The sequence below is a fragment of the Peromyscus californicus genome, unplaced genomic scaffold (assembly GCF_007827085.1).
Source record: "Peromyscus californicus insignis strain IS unplaced genomic scaffold, ASM782708v3 Scaffold_11__1_contigs__length_118956290, whole genome shotgun sequence".
Lineage (NCBI taxonomy): Eukaryota > Metazoa > Chordata > Mammalia > Rodentia > Cricetidae > Peromyscus > Peromyscus californicus.
Genome location: NW_026294402.1, coordinates 85,110,404 through 85,123,981, shown reverse-complemented (window position 1 = coordinate 85,123,981; position 13,578 = coordinate 85,110,404). Strand labels below are relative to the sequence as shown.

The window sequence follows — 13,578 nt, the reverse complement described above, 5'->3', positions numbered from 1 at the left end:
AATCTTCTGCAGGCTGTATATTCGACCACCTCCTGAGACCATGAGGTCATGTGTAATTAGGACAGTTACAACTGGCTGAGAGGTGCAGAAGGGAGGAGCTGGAATCAGAGATGAGGGCCAAGTGACCCTCCCCACCTCCTCCTTCCTTGACTGAATGTCACAGGCAGCAGACTTGATCTTGAGGGTCTCTTACAAGTCGTCACAGCATCTTTGATGATGGTCGTGACACTCGGAGGAGAGAACACTACAACACCCACTCAAGGTTATTCTCACCACTCAGAGGCCGGAGCTGGGCAAGGAGCCTGTAGTCTCCCCTGGAGCCTGGCTTACTTCCTGCTGAGGTCCTTAGCCCGGCGGGTAGCCGCCTCCACCGCGCTCATGGTAGCTGCTCGAAGGCCGCCCTGCTCTAGGGCATGAAGCCCATGGATGGTGGTTCCAGATGGTGTGAGCACATCTGTCCGAAGCTGGGCTGGGTGCTTTCCTTCCTGCTGCAGCATTTTGGCTGTCCCCAGCAGCGACAGGGCAGCAATGCGGTGGGCCAGGCCACTGGGCATGCCCATCTTGATGGCACCTTCAGCTAGGGCCTCCGAGAATATGCACACAAAGGCCACACCACTGCCACTGAGGCCAGTATGGATATCTACGTAGGACTCAGGAACCTCTGTGCACTGCCCACAGGCCTCCAGCAAGTTCTGCAGGAACTTGGCGTCATCATTCCCAGCATGGTGGCCCCGTGCCATCACCATGCCCCCCTCCTGAACTATGCAGGGTAGATTGGGAGAGACTCACAACACTCGTGTGTTCGGGGGCAGCAGCTCCTCTAGAGAGCTCAGAGAGATCCCAGCAGCCACAGACACCACGATGTGCTCAGTGGTGACTACAGGGGTCACCTCTGCCAGAACCTCTGGCAGGACTTGAGGCTTAGTGGCAAAGATGACAAGTGAACAGCTCTGCACCACTTCATGGTTGGAGTGAGTAGTCTGGCAACCCAGAGCCCTGAAGTGGCAGAAATTCTTGTCTGTCGTGCACTGGCCAGCACTTGCTTAGCTTCCACTTTGCCTGCTTGTATGAGGCCTTGGGCGATGGCCTCCGCCATGCGGCCTGCGCCCACGAAGCCCACACTCAAAGGTTCAGACCCTGCCGCCGCCATCATGCTCCGGGCAGGCCTTCTCACCCAAATGTACATTTTTTGACAATCACCTCTCCACCCCTGTGCCCTGCCTACTCACTGTTTCTACCTTTCTAGCCCTAGTACTTCCTACTCTACTTTCATGTCACATATATTGTATTACACACACACATACACTCTTGAAAATGTCATTTTCCCTCTCCTGTTCCCATTTCTAGTTTTATAACTTAAAACCACATCCATATACATATACATATGTAAAAATAAGTAATACACTCTGAATATGATAGAGAACATGCAGTGCTTATTTTTCTATGTCTGGGTTATTTTACTTCATATAATTATTTCTAGATCCATCTACTTTTCTGATATTTTCATGCTTTTATTTTTTCTTTTGTATGTGTATAGCTGAATAAAGTTACATTGTGCATATCATCATCTTTCTGTTGCCCATTCATCTATTGATGGACATCTAGACTGATTATACTTCCTTGCTATTGTGAATATTGCAGCAATAAACATGGGTGTGCATGCATCACTGTGGCATGATTTACAGTCCTTTGGGCATATGCCCATGTCATGGCCTTAAGGGTCAACTTGACAAAACTTAGAGTCTCCTGAGAAATGAGCACTGTGGAAGGTTATGTCCCTAGGCAGATGGGTGTGGGCTGTATAAGGAAGGTAGCCGAGCAAGCCAGAGGAGAAGTGAGCCAGTGAGCCAGTGAGCAGCCCGGTATCCTGCAGTTCCTATCTCCAGGTTCCTGTCTTCAGTTCCTACTTTGATTTCCCTTGATAATGAACTGTAAGCCACATGAACCTTTTCTTCCCCAAATTGCTTTTGGTCAAGTATTCCATCACAGCAATAGAAAGCAAACTAGAAAAACCCAGAAGTGGTCTAGCTGGGTTGAAGGATACCTCTAATTTTAGATTTTCAAGAAAACAGTATATGATTTCCATAGTAACTACACCAGTTAGTCACTTTTTTCTCCTTTCCCCCTAGCTTTTTCACCATTAAATGCTTTTATAGTCTTAATTTTTAATCAAATTTAAAGAATTATTTCTCTTAAAAGTATGAGCAATTACCACAGTAATACTAAATGACAGAAATTCCAAATGATAAAATTGTTGAAATTAATTAATAAGTAATAAAATGATACACTTATTAGCAGTAGGTGACAGCCCCAAAGCTACTGTGAAGAGAATTGCATATACTCTTGTCCAGTATTGAACTCACTGGACTTGATCGTTTTGTTGCCACAAACCTAGCTGACATATCATGCATAAGATACTGTCGTACACTTTTTAAATGATGATGATTTCATCTGAGCCACATAGCTTCCCGAAGCTCTAGTGAAGAAATTAAAGCATATATGCACAAATGAAGCATGTGTTTGGCAACTAATAGAGCTGATTTTCAAAGCTAACCTTTGTTGGTAGTCTTGTGTAAGATTCAGATGCCAGAGTTGATCATGAAATACAGGAAGAAACATTCCTAAACAGTAATCATGTCAGAATTTTAAGCATGCTTATGGAAAGAAGTGGGATAAATGTTATTTCGAACATATAAACTTTTCCTTTAGGATAATTATTAAATTCTTTTGCTATTGCATTAAAATGGAACAAAAGATTGCCACAAAACCAACACACAAATTGAAAGGATCTTGATCCTGAAGGATCCAGCAGAGAAAAATGAAAGATCCATAAAGCATGTGGCATATTTCTTGTCAAATTTCCTCATATAAGGACATTGCTATGAGATGTAAATATCTTCAAAGGATTAACCCTTCAACATCATGAAAATATGCACATTTTCAAAGGGGTGAAGTGTTTTCTAATCTGAACATCTTTAAAGGGTGGAAATCAATAAATGGCATGAAAACTTCAAAGCGGGACCCGCTGTCAATGACAGAAGTTCCTCAGCAATGTGGAAGCTTTGAAGGAGGACTCCCAGTGCTGGGATACCTTTGAAGTGACTGGAAACAGACATTTATAATTACGGAAAGGTGCAGTGTCCAGCAGGGATAGTACAAAGACATGTCTGAGGTAGGTACAGGCAGAGATTGGGAGGAGGTAGGGACACTGACCTCCCAGCCTCCCAGTGTAAAAGCCTTTCAGGTTAACTCAATAACCACATATAAAGTGGCAAGTGTAGAGTGAGAACACTGGCAAGAGGCTAGAAACCAAATTATTTTAGAGCTCATGTTTCAAAAGAGAAAAGTCTCTCAGCACCCCTAAAGCGTTTCTTAATACATACCGCCTGTGCATGGGTTTTGGAAGCTGCATGATATATGAAGTTGTTATCAACACTCAGCTTTCCGCAAACAAGAGTTCTGCTCTGGGAGTGTGAAGAAAATCTCAGGGTTAGCCTATCTCTGTCTCTTGATGTCCAAAATCATGTATTGAAATCCTTCTAATATTCTTACTATGTAAGTCATATAATATTCTAAAGCATAAAAATAATCTTAATCCATAAATGTTGATTTCATTTAAATTAAAATTATTATTAATCAGAAATGTATTGTTTATTTTACATTACTCAACTGAAGACTTTCTGAACTCCAAAATAAGTGGACCAACACAAAATAGAATGGTAAAGCCATCCTAGACCAAGTCAAAAGAAGTTAATTAAAATGTTTATTCCCTAAACTAAAATTTTTTGCATGAATGTCATTGGGCTTTAAAGATAATGACATCCTTTTGGTTCTTGGTGATGTTCGTTATGGAATACGCTTTCTCAAATTCATTCATTAAACATTTGTGGGGCATAAAAATGTCGTAATCTCTATTCCAGGCACACTGTATGACGTTGTTCACAGATTCTACCCATGCTTGTGGAGATTATAGTTTATTATGTGATCAACAGTCAAGCAGAAATGTAAATTACACTGTGCTAAGAACTTTTAAAGAAGGCACACAAAAGAATACCATGTACTCTGAAGATTCATGTAAGTTCTCCCCAAGTAACCTTCAGTTAGGTTGAGATAAGAAGGATGAGTATTATCAATCAGCAGATCTTGGAGTTAGATGTTACATCCAACAGTTAGAAGGAGAAGCAAGAAATACACCAGGTAGAAAGAAGAAAATACAAAACTACCATGGACAGGTAAAATGAATGCCACTTCAATGGAGAACAGTGAGTTATAGAGAATCTTAATGCTGACCTAAGGACTTTGATCATAATCATATAATCAGTCATGCAACTGTGAAGTTTTTAAAGTATGTGACTAATGAATGAAGTTGGAAAAAACAGGTAAGAATGCAAAAGAAGTCAAGAATGATGTCCATATATTTGCATTACCTAAGATCATTCACTGAGAAAATTAGGGAAGTAGTTGGGTTTGGGGATAGGAAAGGAGCTCAATTTTTGTTATATTGCATTTGAAACATGGATACCTTGAAATCATGAAAGTGCATGTGCCAAGGATCATGTTGGCCAGCAGAAAAGAAAACATCTGTAAAACAGGTAGTGTGCTGATGTTAGACTTCCTTGTAATGACATAGTTAGGTCTTTATGTGTAGGGAGACTATGTAATGTAAGCCATTTCATGAAATGCAGGGTTTCGTATAAGAATATGAAATATATATACATATATCAAGAAGAAATCTTGATTGCAAGTGAGCAAAGAGGTTTCAATTATCCCATTGTGATGATTATTAAAATAGATATAATATGCAAAAATGATTAAAATGGAAAGTGGTTCATAAGAGATCCTTCAAGAAACCCAATATTAAAGGCTCTATGGTTTTCCTTAAAGTGTCATGGTTGCATTTCACTAAGATTATCTTGGATTTCATATTTTAAAAATTAATACAGTGTTTGATTGATGATAAAATAGGCAATTTTGATCTATGTTTAAGGCTTTTGGATTTGGGGAAAAGTAGCAATATTGTAATATTCCACTATGTTCATAAATGTATTTTGTTTCTTGTGTAATTTTACTTATGTGATTAATTTTCCCAATAAGGTTAAAGTATACAACTTAAAATGCTCCTATCATCTCTTAATTATTAATGCAATAAATTCCTAATGAGGAACAATGATGGGGTAGGCATTTTTCTAGGAAATTGGGATTTATTAATGAACAAAGAAAAAACATGAAATATTCTATCAGGTTAACTGGGGTGATAAGGAAGTCAGAAACATTTTAAAATGGACTTAAAAATAAAAATATTCCAGATTTGTATTGAATACTTACCATGGACCAGTGCGTCTAGCTACCTGGAATATAGCAGTGAAATGACTAGTGAAGCTCTTCCAAATGTATTCCTTTGTCAAAGTAACTAGCCAGTAAGGAGAAACAGACACTAAGCAAAAGTAAGTAATTATGTTATGGGTTAGAAGATGAGAGAAGCATGACGTGGGGAAATTCAGGCATGATAAGTGATGGGTTGTGGACTGAAATGTCATATATAATGATGATTGAGGTGATAGTTCAACAAAGACTTGAAGGACAGAAAAGTGTCCGGGGCATCTGGGGGAAGAATGTATTACCCAGGCTGTGCCAGACTCCCATGGAGGAGTATGCTTGATGTGTTCAAGGAACATAAAATCACCTGGTGTGAGCAGAATTGAGTGATAAAAGGGTAGAATAGTGAGAGACAAGGTCAGAGAGGGTAGAGACAGGTCACATGGATGTTTGTGGATCACTGTAAAGACCTCAGATCTTTTCTGTGTGCATGGGGAAGAACTGTAGTATTTTGATCAAAAAAAAATGACCTGACTCATTTTAAAAGGAAAATTCTTGTTGCTGTGTTGAAAATAGAATATAAGGAGAGAAGCATGAATTACAGGGGGCAAAGGCATAGGTAGAGGTATTGAAAAGACTGGTTAAGAAGGCTCCTGTGACACACAGCTAAGAGACTAAGAGAATTCACGGGAAGATGCAACAATGAAGGTAATGAGCAGCAGTGGGGTTACAGGATTTACGTTAAAGGCAGAGCTGGAATATTGGAAGTGGGGTATGACAGAAAGAGAAGAAGCAACTGTGACTTCAAGGCTTCCGGAATACACTACCAAATGGGAAGTGCAGTAGAAAGAGACTTAAGGAAGAAAGGCCAGAAGTTCCTTATTTAAATGTGCTGAATTCAAAATTATTATTCAAAATGTGGGTGTAGGTCTGAAATTGTAATGTTTGACATGAGAGATGTAAGTTCAGATACTCTTGGGAAGATGAACCTCTGTGAGCACATAAACAGTTAACAAAGAGGAACTTAGAATGGACTCTTGGGAGTCCTTAGAAAAAAATAGCAAGACCAAAGAAAAGTGAATCAAAGATGGAGTAAAGCCAGCAGGGCCCTTTAAGCTAGAAGTAGTCAGGAAACTCAACCAGAAAAGCAGGAATGATAACCCACCAAGCAGTCTGCCTGAATAGCTCCTGTCTCCTCTCAAATTCTGCATCCTATGAAACAGCTTCTCTCCCTGTGACTGATGGCCTGGTGCACAGTGTTTATAGAATCCCATAAATTCATCCCACGGCCTTTGTAAAATCTTTCACTACACCGTGTCCTGATTCGCACTTTTATTATGACCAAAAAAAATTTTTTTAAACTTAAAAAATAATTGAAGTAAGACCCATGATAATGAGTAATCTCGACTGTCATCTTGATAGGATCTAGAGTCACCTAGGAGACAAGACTCTGGGCAATGCCTATGAAGGATTATTTAGAGTAGATGAGCTTCTAGCAACATCTGTGAAGTACTACCTACAGTGGGTACCAAGGTGAAAAAGACACATCCTAAATATAGAAAGTATCATCCTGTGGGCTGGGACCCCAGACTGAATTTAAAAAGGGGGAAAAATGAGGTAAGTTATAAGCATTCATCTCCCTCTGATTCCTAACTGGATTCAATGTGGCAGTTCTCTCAAGCTCTTGCTGCCATGAACTCCTTGGTATGATGAACTGCATCCTATGACTGTTCAATAAAATAAACCCTTACTTCCTTAAATTGCTTCAGTCACATAGATAGTCATAGACAAGTAGTTAATGCAGTCCATAAACAGAAAAGCATGTGTGTGTGTGTGTGTGTGTGTGTGTGTGTGTGTGTGTGTGTGTGTGTGTGATCATTATATCTGATTAGACTTGTTTTACTATTCACGTTCCTGTAACAAGTCCCCAGAGGAGAACAATGTTAATACACTGCTCAGATCGAATTCTGCATACTTCATTATCACATACTTCACTACAACTTCTATATCCACAGCCTTATTTTCCTATTTTGAACTTAGGTTTAAATGTGCTGAATTTAAAATGATTATTTAAAAATGTCAGTGGAGATATCAATCTCATGATTGTGTGTGTAAGTGTTAAACTGTAATGTTTGAAGTGAGAGGTGCAAGTTTGGGTAATATTGGAAAGATGAACCTGTGTAAACACATGAACAGTAAAAAAGAGGAACTTAGAGTGGAGTCCTGGGAGTCCTTAGAAAAAGCTAGCAAGACCAAAGAAGATGAATCAAAGATGGAGCAAAACCAGCAGGATGAATGGATGAATGGAATTGCATATTGCACTTTAAAAATTTCCATACTGGTTTCTGTAATTAATTCTAGTCTTTGCTGTGTAATTACTCATCATTCTTATTGAAATGTGTTCAAAATGAACAGCTATATCATAATTTATTTATCTGTTTTACTAATGATGAGTCATTTCTACTTTGGAGATATTACAAATCCTGCTGGTGTGAAATTATGAATTATGAATTTTAATGATCATGAATGATTTTGAGATATGCCTTGGAGTGAATTAATAGCATTTTAAGAATTCTTATTGTTCCATATCCCAGAAAACTAATTTTTGGTTATGGTTTTGGTTTTGTTGTTGTTGTTGTTGTTGTTGTTTGGTGGTTGCTTTTGTTTTGTTTTAAGACAGAGTCTCACTATGTATCTCTGGTGGCCTGGAACTTGCTATGTATACCAGGCTGGCCTTAGACTCGCAGAGCTTTGCCTGCTCTGCCTTACAAGTGCTGGAATTAATTTTAACTATATTCTAACATAGTGGTTCTCAACTTGTGAGCCATGACCCCTTTAGCGGTCAAAACACCCTTTCACAGGGTCACCTAAGACCATTGGAAATATCAAGTATTTACATTATGATTTATAATAGTAGCAAACTTACAGTGATGAAGTAGCAATGAAAATAATTTTATGATTGGGATATGTTGTGGATCACCACAACATGAGAAACTGTATTAAAGGGTCACAGCATCAGGAAGGTTGAGAACCACTCTTTTAACAGGTATTTACTGGTATCGCATACTGGTTTTAATTTATATTCCACTGATGTGTAAATATTTGAGTGCTTTTCCTTTCCTAGATTGATTATACAAGTGAACCCCAGATTCTATGATCTGCCTTTACATGGTTATTGATTATTTTCTCTATATTGAGGGAATTTTTAAGCCATGGAATACAGCTGGATACAAGATTTATCTATCTATTTATTCATTTGTTTGTTTATTGACATTGTCACATTGTATATTGCAGAAAACCTTGATATTTGTTATCTACCTGCCTCCACTTCCTGGGTGCTAGAATTCAAGCATGCATCAACAAGTGTAATTGGATCCAAGTCTTTGGTCTGGTATGTGTATTGTAAATTTCTTCTAGCACTGTGTAGCTTGCCTTCTTTCTTAATAGGATATTTTGGTTAGTAGAAGTTCTTAGTTTTAACATATTCATATATTTTTCTCATATTATCAATATTTTTGTGTCTTACTGAAAAACTTCATCTATACCAAATTAATGAAGATATTTTCTGGTTTTTATCAAAAATCATATTGTTTCAGCTTATAACTTTAATTTACTACATCTGGAATTGATTTGAGTTCTGAACGACTAAAGATTCGCATTTGCTCAGCAAAATTTATTGAAAAGAAACTGATTTTCCTGCCATACTTTGGTCAACTTTGTCCTACATTAGATAATCACGTGTGGAGATTGTTCCTGTGTTATCCTGGTCTGCTGGTCTACTATCAACCCTTTACATGGTTAAATTATTATGGTTGTAATGAGTCTTCATTTCTTTTTTTTTTTTTTTTTTTTTTTTGGTTTTTCGAGACAGGGTTTCTCTGTGTAGCTTTGCGCCTCTCCTGGAACTCACTTGGTAGCCCAGGCTGGCCTCGAACTCACAGAGATCCGCCTGGCTCTGCCTCCCGAGTGCTGGGATTAAAGGCGTGCGCCACCACCGCCCGGCTGAGTCTTCATTTCTTATATTGTAATCTATACAGTTTTGTTTGCTTGTGTGTTTTTCTGCTTTCCCTCAGAATTTATTGACTTCATTAATTTTAAAATCAGATTATTGGCGTGTAAGAGAAATTATTCTTAGATTTTTGACTGGGATTAAATAGCCTATGAATTTTAATTCCTTTTAAGTCCTTCCAATTCCAAAATTAAACTTTAGCTCATATTAGAGTGAGTTAGAGGATGGAATATAACTCAAATACGCAGGTTGCTTGTTTATTGTTTACTTATAGTTTATTTTGACTGTACCCCCAGTATTTCTGGTTCAGCAGGTTCTAGGGGAGGTACTTCTAACTCCTGCTCTAAAGAAGATGCAGGGATTCTTTTAAGGACCATTGTGCTAAGCTTCAGATATCATACTACATTTTAATATTCTCCTCTGTTTACTATTGTTTACAAAGCCAAATTATGCTTATCTGACATTACCGGTGCTGATAAGAGCCTTAAAATGCTGTATTACTATACTTATAAACATACTGTTCATGGGCTAAAGAGAACATAAGTAGTAATTGTGTTCTGACCAGTCAGTGTACTATCCTGATCTTCCCTGGATTTCATGTACACTGAGAGATAAGGAAATTGTGGGTGAAGGCTTCTACCAAAAATATAAAGCCTTCTATTTTCAAGAATGTTTATTATCTTCCCTTGAGTTAGATCAGGTTTGCAAGCCCTTATTTTTGAAAGTCACCAAGAGAAAAGCAATTCTGCTATATTCTATATTACTATTATTTCCATAACTACTTATCATTTACTCCCACATATACTGTTGTTTCAGATTAATCATTTTTCTTTAGGCAAAAGGCAGTTTTGTCTTTTGGAAACTGTGCTGTTTAGTTTTTAGATGTTTTATTTATTTGTGTAATTATGGATTTGGTATAAGGCAAATCAAAAACAAAAACAAAAAACCTTAACACTTCCCTTGTTTTAGGCTCATCACTTGTCTTGCATATTCCATAACTTGAAATCAATGTCCTTTAATGAAAGTAGAAGAGAAACCATTTAGGGAAACAAAAGCAACTAGTGGAATGGAGATAAGTGACAAAGGAGAAGTTATGAGGGAAAATAAGCTAATACTACCTTATATACATGTGTAAAAATTATCCATAAATAACCAAGGGCCATGAATAATTAATACACACTGTGATGACTAATCTTGATTATAAACTTCACAGGGTTTAGAATCAGCATGCAAAGAAATTTTTGAGTATATCTGTGAGAGTATTTCTAGGATGGGCTAATTGAGGTGGGAAGACCCATCATGATGTTGGTGACACCATTCCAGGGCTGGAGTCCTCAATTGAAATGGATAAAGTGAGCTCACCATCAACATTTATCACTCTCTGCTTCTGGACTATAGATATTGCCGCTTTCTCTTGCTGACATCCTGCTCTGCCATGATGGACTGCACCCTCCAACTGTGAACCACAAGAAACTCCTCCCTCTTCAGCTTTCCATTCATCAAGCATTTTGTCACAGCAGCAAGAGAAGTAACGAACACAGAAAATCGTACTTAAGAGTAGGAGTATCGCTGCAATAAACCTGATTACACTGTTCCTAGGCCTCTCAAATTGGTTTGTTGGAAGAATGTGGAAGCCTTTATAACTTTGAATTAGAAAATCTGCAATGCTACCAACATATTTTAATAAGGCCTTCAGATGGGAGTTTGAAAAACCAGAATTCAGAGAGAAAGGCACAGCTTGTGAGGACTGAGAGGGGAACGTGAACTCTATTGGGAACTGCTACAGTCTGGCAAAGAATCTAACACCTCTATCTTAAAAACCTGACTGAAGCTGAATTTAAAAAAAAAAAAAAAAAAAAAGGCAGTAGCAATGACACTGTCCTGAGATCTTCTAAATCGTCCTTGGGGCAGCCACGGGCAACAGGCACATCCTGTGTTGTTTTTAGAGTCACGTGGACTTCCTGACCCTACTTAAAAGAAAGTTTATCTAATGTTGAAGATAACATGTGCTTCAGACACAGGCTTTAAGAATTGGGGCTAGATGTGGCCTTGTATGCCCAGTCTCTGAGGACTAGCTTTCACAGTCCCAGAAAGCATTGTTAAAATTGCCAAGGGAGGGAAGCAACTGACAGTCCTACCAGCTATGATGCCTATGTACCACAACAATGACCAGAATAACAAGGCATTCCTAAAGGTACAATAATGCCACTCATGTCTTGGCTGTAAACACTTGTTGAATTGGACTTCAGTCAAACTTAAAAGGAGAGGAATCATCCCTGGTAAGGGAAATCTATCCAAGTACTTGAGGGCTAGTGAAGTCTTAGATCTTAGAACAGATCCTACTATTACCAATTTCTTAAAACATCAGAAATCCTGACTGCAATTTTTAATATTTATCATCATACCCTCTGGTAAACGTAGTTCTCATCCTACATCAAAGAAGCGTCTCTTGCAGCAAACAGAGATCACTTTAAAAAGGCACAAAAGGTCAAAATGCAGAGAACAACTGATTGTGGAGTGCCCATCCCCAATCGACACATCTACAAGGAAACCCTCATACCTTAGGCTCAGAGACCATTAAAGAAGGGAATTTGAAAGATTATAAGAGCTAGAGGATGAGAAAGGCCCCTGAGATACTGCTTCCTAGAAAGAATGGGGAGTCTATAACAATAATACCTCAACAATGTGGCTGCCCAAACAAGACCTGTAAAATGGCACATCCATAGGAATACTAATGGAGAAGGAAGAAATCTCACAGGACCCCAACTCTAGATGAAAAGTTACAGGACACTGATGATTGCTGAGAGAAGAAGAATTTGTCTTCTCTTGTGATTAGCCCCTTAGTTGGTTATCCAATACAAAGTGGTCATCCCTGAAAATATATGCATAAAGCAATACTAACTGCACTTAGTATATTATATATAAGCATATATGTAACATACATATATGATGATTTATCTACATCTATTTCTACTAAAAATCTGATGAAAATGATAGTAGTTAAATCATACTGTGTATAAAAACACATCAATTATTACTAATGGCATTTACAGATAATAATTTACATGACATCTTAGAAAAATATCATCCTTTCTAGTGGCCAAGGAAATATAAAATGAAACAAAAATAAACTGGGGAGATAATAAGAATGGCATATTACTATTTTTAAAAGATTTTTAAAAATGTAAAGTAATATTTATATAAATGCTATACCTGCATGTAGAAAGGATAGTGGATAAAATCCTTTTACAAGATACAAAGTAAAAAAAAAAAAAAAGAAAATATCTAATATAAACAATCTAAACTAGTGACAAAATTAAATGTTTTCAAAATGTCCTTGCCTTTTATTTCACACCAAATGTTGAACACATGGGTGTCTCTCACCCTGTGTGCTTGCCAGACTACAGAGGAATATTTCTTCCCTGTGCAGCATCTTTGTCTTGTGAAGAGAGACCTTTGCAGCCAAACTCCCTAGAGTAGAGCCACCAACTTAACATGCAGCAAACACAGTTGTTACAGAATGAGAGCCTATAACAACAATACTTTTATAAATGATTATATGAAAATATTTGCTTTAGACTCAAGAGAGTAAAACCCTTATTGTGATTTTATTATAAGAGGGCACAGGGAAGTTTCAGGAAAAGAGTAATATAATAATTAGTGGATGCCAATCACAGCATCACTGCCAATGTTTACATATTGGATTTACTTTAAACTCATATCAGTTCTCAAAAGTCTATCAGTTCTCAAAAGCTAATGCTGGCTCACTCAAGAGTCTGTAGAATAATGTGCATAGGTGTCTATAAAAACAAGGAAAATATCTCATGTAAATTTATATACATTAAAATGTTTGGACACTTGATTGCTTCTTAATAATTCTCAGCTAAAAAAGCAAATATTTCATAACAATTAATTAGCAATATCATACATTAGGAAAATAGAGGACTAAAAATATGAGGTTTTCAGAGGCAATTTAGCTGCAACTCTATATTCTAGTTGCTCTAATTACAATAGTTTTAAAAATCTATTATTATATGTAAAAGTTATATATGTTTGAAAAAAACCCTTTCATTGTTCATCAGATCTAGCTCATATCCAAATCCGCATTTAGTGGAAAATATTTGAAAATTAATAATATAAATGAAAATATATAATACATTTATAGTTTACTATTACTTATTGGAGAATAGAAATATATATTTGGTAAGTCTGCTTTGTCTTTCCTAGAAAGATATCAAATAGGAATATTTGAG

At 37.4% G+C, this 13,578-nt stretch overlaps 1 pseudogene; it reads right to left on the bottom strand.

Moving 5' to 3' along the window:
* Positions 1-249: 249 nt before the first annotated feature.
* LOC128104630 (pyrroline-5-carboxylate reductase 3-like) lies at positions 250-1,160 on the bottom strand (annotated as a pseudogene).
* Between the last annotated feature and the right edge of the window lie 12,418 nt (positions 1,161-13,578).